This window comes from Lampetra fluviatilis, chromosome 27 (genome assembly GCF_964198595.1).
Source record: "Lampetra fluviatilis chromosome 27, kcLamFluv1.1, whole genome shotgun sequence".
NCBI classification, from domain to species: Eukaryota; Metazoa; Chordata; class Hyperoartia; order Petromyzontiformes; family Petromyzontidae; genus Lampetra; species Lampetra fluviatilis.
The window spans coordinates 10,230,597-10,236,598 of record NC_136301.1 but is presented as its reverse complement, the minus strand read 5'-3'; positions in this window follow the sequence as shown (position 1 = coordinate 10,236,598).

Sequence of the window (6,002 nt, the reverse complement as noted above, 5' to 3'; positions counted from 1 at the left end):
GTCTCTTTGACTGCCCCCATGAGTCTCTTTGGCTGCCCCCATGAGTCTCTTTGACTCCTCCCATGAGTCTCTTTGACTGCCCCCATGAGTCTCTTTGACTGCCCCCATGAGTCTCTTTAGCTGCCCCCATGAGTCTCTTTCACTGCCCCCATGAGTCTCTTTAGCTGCCCCCATGAGGCTCTTTGGCTGCCCCCATGAGTCTCTTTAGCTGCCCCCATGAGTCTCTTTGACTGCCCCCATGAGTCTCTTTGGCTGCCCCCATGAGTCTCTTTGACTCCTCCCATGAATCTCTTTCACTGCCCCCATGAGTCTCTTTGGCTGCCCCCATGAGTCTCTTTGGCTGCCCCCATGAGTCTCTTTGACTGCTCCCATGAATCTCTTTCACTGCCCCCATGAGTCTCTTTGGCTGCCCCCATGAGTCTCTTTGACTGCTCCCATGAATCTCTTTCACTGCCCCCATGAGTATCTTTCACTGCCCCCATGAGTCTCTTTGGCTGCCCCCATGAGTCTCTTTGGCTGCCCCCATGAGTCTCTTTGACTGCTCCCATGAATCTCTTTCACTGCCCCCATGAGTCTTTTTCACTGCCCCCATGAGTCTCTTTGGCTGTCCCCATGAGGCTCTTTGGCTGCCCCCATGAGTCTCTTTGACTGCTCCGATGAGTCTCTTTGGCTGCTCCGATGAGTCTCTTTGGCTGCCCCCATGAGTCTCTTTCACTGCCCCCATGAGGCTCTTTGGCTGCCCCCATGAGTCTCTTTGGCTGCCCCCATGACTCTCTTTCACTGCCCCCATGCGGCTCTTTCACTGCCCCCATGCGGCTCTTTGGCTGCCCCCATGAGTCTCTTTGGCTGCCCCCATGAGTCTCTTTCACTGCCCCCATGAGGCTCTTTGGCTGCCCCCATGAGTCTCTTTCACTGCCCCCATGAGGCTCTTTGGCTACTCCCATGAGTCTCTTTGACTGCCCCCATGAGTCTCTTTGACTGCCCCCATGAGGCTCTTTCACTGCCCCCATGAGGCTCTTTCACTGCCCCCATGAGTCTCTTTGGCTGCCCCCATGAGTCTCTTTGGCTGCTCCGATGCGTCTCATTGGCTGCCCCAATGAGGCTCTTTGGCTGCCCCCATGAGTCTCTTTGGCTGCTCCGATGCGTCTCATTGGCTGCTCCCATGAGTCTCTTTGGCTGCCCCCATGAGTCTCTTTGGCTAATCCGATGAGTCTCTTTGGCTGCCCCCATGAGTCTCTTTGACTGCCCCCATGAGTCTCTTTGGCTGCCCCCATGAGTCTCTTTGACTGCCCCCATGAGTCTCGTTGACTGCCCCCATGAGTCTCTTTAGCTGCCCCCATGAGTCTCTTTCGCTGCCCCCATGAGTCTCTTTATCTGCCCCCATGAGGCTCTTTGGCTGCCCCCATGAGGCTCTTTGGCTGCCCCCATGAGGCTCTTTGGCTGCCCCCATGAGGCTCTTTGGCTGCCCCCATGAAGCTCTTTGGCTGCCCCCATGAGGCTCTTTGGCTGCCCCCATGACGATCTTTGGCTACCCCCATGAGGCTCTTTGGCTGCTCCCGACTTAATATCATGAGATTGTGTTGCTTAGCTGTGTGGTTTAAAAAACAAAGTAAAGTCTTACACGAGCACACCAAGGGGACCTTGAAGAACTTAAACATCGTAGCGTTAATGGCGCCATGCCGTCATCCATCTATAGTGAGTTAAACTGAGTCGCAGATGCACTTCTTGGAGGCAACACATTTATTAAAAACAACACACTGGATACTACCCCTTAACACATTAACAACCTATGGCAGTGGACCACCAGGCTAACTTCACTTATTATACCGGAATTAGCTACGACGGACCCTGGCCCAGGTCCACGTGTTGGTGACTCTTGTATGATGTAGAACGTAGAACTTAGATTCTTCAGGATGAACAACAGCAGCTGGTCCCAATCAGGGACCCGGCTTATATCCTCTGTGGCGGGGCTGGCTACGCCCTTGGCCACGACCACCTTCTAGAATCCCCTAGCAGGATCTCGACTCTGACACGTGATCACCCCGAGCCCCCACCTGGGGCCCCTGTGTAGACTTTACCGGTCACGTGTCCATCGGGGTCAACCAGAGTGCCATGGACCTTAGTAACCCCATTCCCATGGCTGGCACTCCCACACCCCATCCTGTAGGGGTCGGCACTGCACGCAGAGCGTGGTGCCACTCAGCACTGTCAGACAGCGCTCACCGAGCCCCTCTAGGACCGGCACTGCACCCACATACACGTGGTGCCCGCGATGTCGATACATCGCACGCCGTGCCTCTCTCGAGCCGGCATTACACAGTAACACAGCGAATAAGTGAGTACAAAGTGAGTAAAACCCTTATGTGTGCCTCAACAATAGCAATAAACAAATAAATACCCAAGCCCACCTATACAATATATATGCACTATCTGCAAATGTAAAGTAACAAACGGGAGAAAGGGTGGAAGTACAGAACAACAACACGAAAGAGAAAAAATTAACCCGTAAAAACAAAGTTTTTCACTATAAATCCTTTATATGCGTGGCATCGGTTTTATTTTATTATTTATTTCTGTTTTTCTTGAGTAAGAGTTTCATTTTTATCACATTGGTATTTTAAATTAAATATGAAAAAAAAAATTCCTAGAAAGTGGAAAATTTAGGAAAACATTTTTCACGAAAATAAAATGTCACGCACAACGAGTCTGTATGCAAAATGTCAGCTCGATTGGATCACGGGAAGTGGGTTAAAAAACGACCGAAAGATTTGCACGGTCGTAAGCGCGCAAGCAAGCAAGCAAGTGAACTTAATATTAAGGATTTTAAAAAATGCAGTAAAACGCGAACGCTCGGAATCCCCTCCATCACCAACCTCTCCCACACTCAGCGTGTGACAACACCCGCAAGCACAACGAAGGCCAGGATCAGCCAATAACTGATACGGCTTGCCGAGTGCGACAGAGATCTGATGGTGTGGGAGCTTGTGTGTGTATGGGGATGACGAAAACTGAAGAGTCTTTGATCGAGTCCGTGTAGCCGGGCCCCCAGGGGAGGTGGGCTCGCTCTCCCTGGAGGTCCCGGGGGGAATGTTCAAGTTCAAGTTCATTTATTAGGTATAGCCCTGTGAGCTATTTGGCTCTTGAATCGGGTGCAACCGCAACAAACAAAAAACAAAAACATGAACAAGAAAACATCTTAAAGTGAAAATCCAAGAAAAGACAGCAAAATATTGCAGAAAAATCACTGTACACCAATGCTGTGTGCAAGAATCTCAGTGGGATGCAAGTCAAACAACAACAACAACCACAAGACAACTTAGATTAGGGCCATAAGTCTTACTCCGTACTACAACAAACAAACATGGCCAAACCAAAAAACGTTTTTGCGTGCAAATGTCCCGTCGAACCCGGCTCCTCAGGAAGAGCAGTCGGCCGGGTGGACGGGTTCTCCTCTCCCGAATCCAGTGGCGATGGCGCAGGTGGCGGCTCCGGGGACGTTAGACGTGCGGCACCTGAGGACGGGACCACACGACTCCGTTGAGGACCAACCTCAGCGGGAACACACCTCAGATCGCCAGTCACATCTGACACTCGGCCCTAGCGGTGTGGAGATGGAACGAACTCAAGCGGAGCGATAAAAGGCTTGAGGCGTGACGGATGTACAAACCAACTCCTACTATGGTCGAACGACCCGAATCACATCAACCGGCCCCCTCCAGGGTTTCAACAATTTGGGCGACGTTCCCACCGGTACCTGTGGACAGTGCAACCAAGCCCAGAGGTCGCAACCGGGTACCCGATACCCGTACCCTACCCGATACCTGGCTACCCGTACCCGGCCGGGTACGGGTACCCGTTTGCGACCCTGGTGTGGCCGGGTACGGGTACGGGTAAGGAATAAAAACCCGTTTGCGACCTCGGAACCAGCCTCTGTCCCTTGGCGCCCACTCATGTGCGGAAGTACGGGAACCACTCAGCCGCTCATTCGCCAATTGGCCCGAATTGTAAATTTCCCTGGAAGCCTTGTTTGGCGTGGCTCGTAATTGGACATCAATCGGGGGGTTGTGTTCTCTCCCGTACATTAAAAAAGGTGAGTAGCCAATGGATGCGTGAGGAGCCATCCTATATGCAGCCAGCACTCCGGGAATATGCAAATCCGAGTCAAGTTGGGACTCGCTGACCTGATGACTCAACATCGATGTCAGAGTCCTGTGCAGCCGCTCAACCATGCCATCCGTCTACTTGTGGTATGGTGTGTGGCGTAGTGCGTGAAGCCTCCTCCGTGGGCTGGAGAGAGTGTGGTCAAACCGATGGGGAAACGGGTTTTGGTGGAGAACACGCCAACCAGGTCTTGGGGAACGTCGGCTATTTATAGACGGACCTATCACGGGATTGGCCCAGGGACCGAACAATAGGCTGCGCAGCCCTATATAAGGAGTGCCCGAATCGACAGTGGTGGCGCAACTCAGAAGCAACAGCAGCGGCTGCGGCGGCAGCAGCAGCAGGAGTGGCTGGGCGAGCTCCCACCCTCAAGGAGCGACATGAGTGAGGACCAGGGGATCGTCACTAAGTAGGAGCTGAGTGCTGTCTCCAACTCTATAGAATAGATATCGTACAGGGAAACATCAGCTGACGGTATTATTATTGTTATATGTTTCCAGCGGCCGACCTGTGGAGTGAACCAGGGCCGGTGGGACGTCTGGGACCCCAAGAGCATGCCAGCAGCGCCAGGAGCAGGGAAGCAAGCGAGCTGCAGCCTGGCACTGGCCGAGAACGAAGTCTGTTGCCATCGGGTTACCGAGGTGGCCACTTGGGCTGCCCACGGACATCTCCCACTGTCCGAGGACGGGAACTCTGTGAAGCCGAGTTGCGTAGGGGAGGGGGAAACCCCTGGAGGAGGAACGCGGGAAGTCTGGGAAACAGAGTTGCGTAGGGGAGGTGGACGACCCCCCCTTTCCCCCCCAAAAGCTTGTGTGTGTGTCTCGGGAAAGCGATAGGGACCTTAGGTGTGAGTGGATGTGTGTGGGTGATCTTGTATTGATTCTTATTCGGTTGATGTTCTTTGGTAGCCTGCTCCACGGCTGTAACTCCTCTGCCTGGGGCGGTCGGTGTCAGCTCGGGGTAATAAAAAGCTGACATCCCTAACAGCCAGGACTCTGAGTGGTCGAACACCAGCGCAACTCGATACACCCCAACCATCAACCCTCCTGATTAGGCAACGTGACATGGTGATGTGCGTACTTTCTTCGTTCCCAACAAATCGCACACCTCGCGTAGCAATTTCGAAGAAAAATGTTTTGCCCTGATCGGTCAGAAGACGTTCAGGAGCACCCTTGTCCATGACGTAGCCATTGAGGAATGCCTCTATGATCGTCACCGCCGACTGGTTGGGAAGAGGCCAGGCCACCGGCCATCGTGAAAAGTACTCGACTCCCACCAGCAAATATTTATTCCCACACGGGGTAGTGGGAAATGGACCAAGAATGTCCAAAGCAACCAGTTAATTTATGCGGGAGACCTGAATCGATTGCAATGGTGGCAAACGGTTTCGCCGGCGGTTTCCGCTGCGTGCACTGTACACAACCTTTCAACAAATTAGCGACATCTTCCACCATGCCACACCAGAAGAAGTCCAGCTTAAGTGTGGCCAACGTCTTATGCACACCCAGGTGCGACAGTCACTCGTGTACCGCCCAAATTACCTTACCCCGCAGGGCAGTGGGCACAAGAATGTTATAACGGTGCAACCCACCGTCCCAATGCATGAGCAGTCTACCTCTGAGAATAACAGAGGAAACACCCTGTCGATCCGCACTCCCATCAGCCTCCCTGACCCGGCATCGCAATTTAAGCAGGGACGTGTCCTCAACCTGGAGGCGCCCCCATTCTTCATGGTTCAACCCAATGACGGCGTCGCGCGCCACCGGACCCTCGGCCACCTCAGAAGTTCCAACCTCGGCTGATGCCGCAAGGGGAGAGGGCGAGTGCTTGGTGGGCAGCTT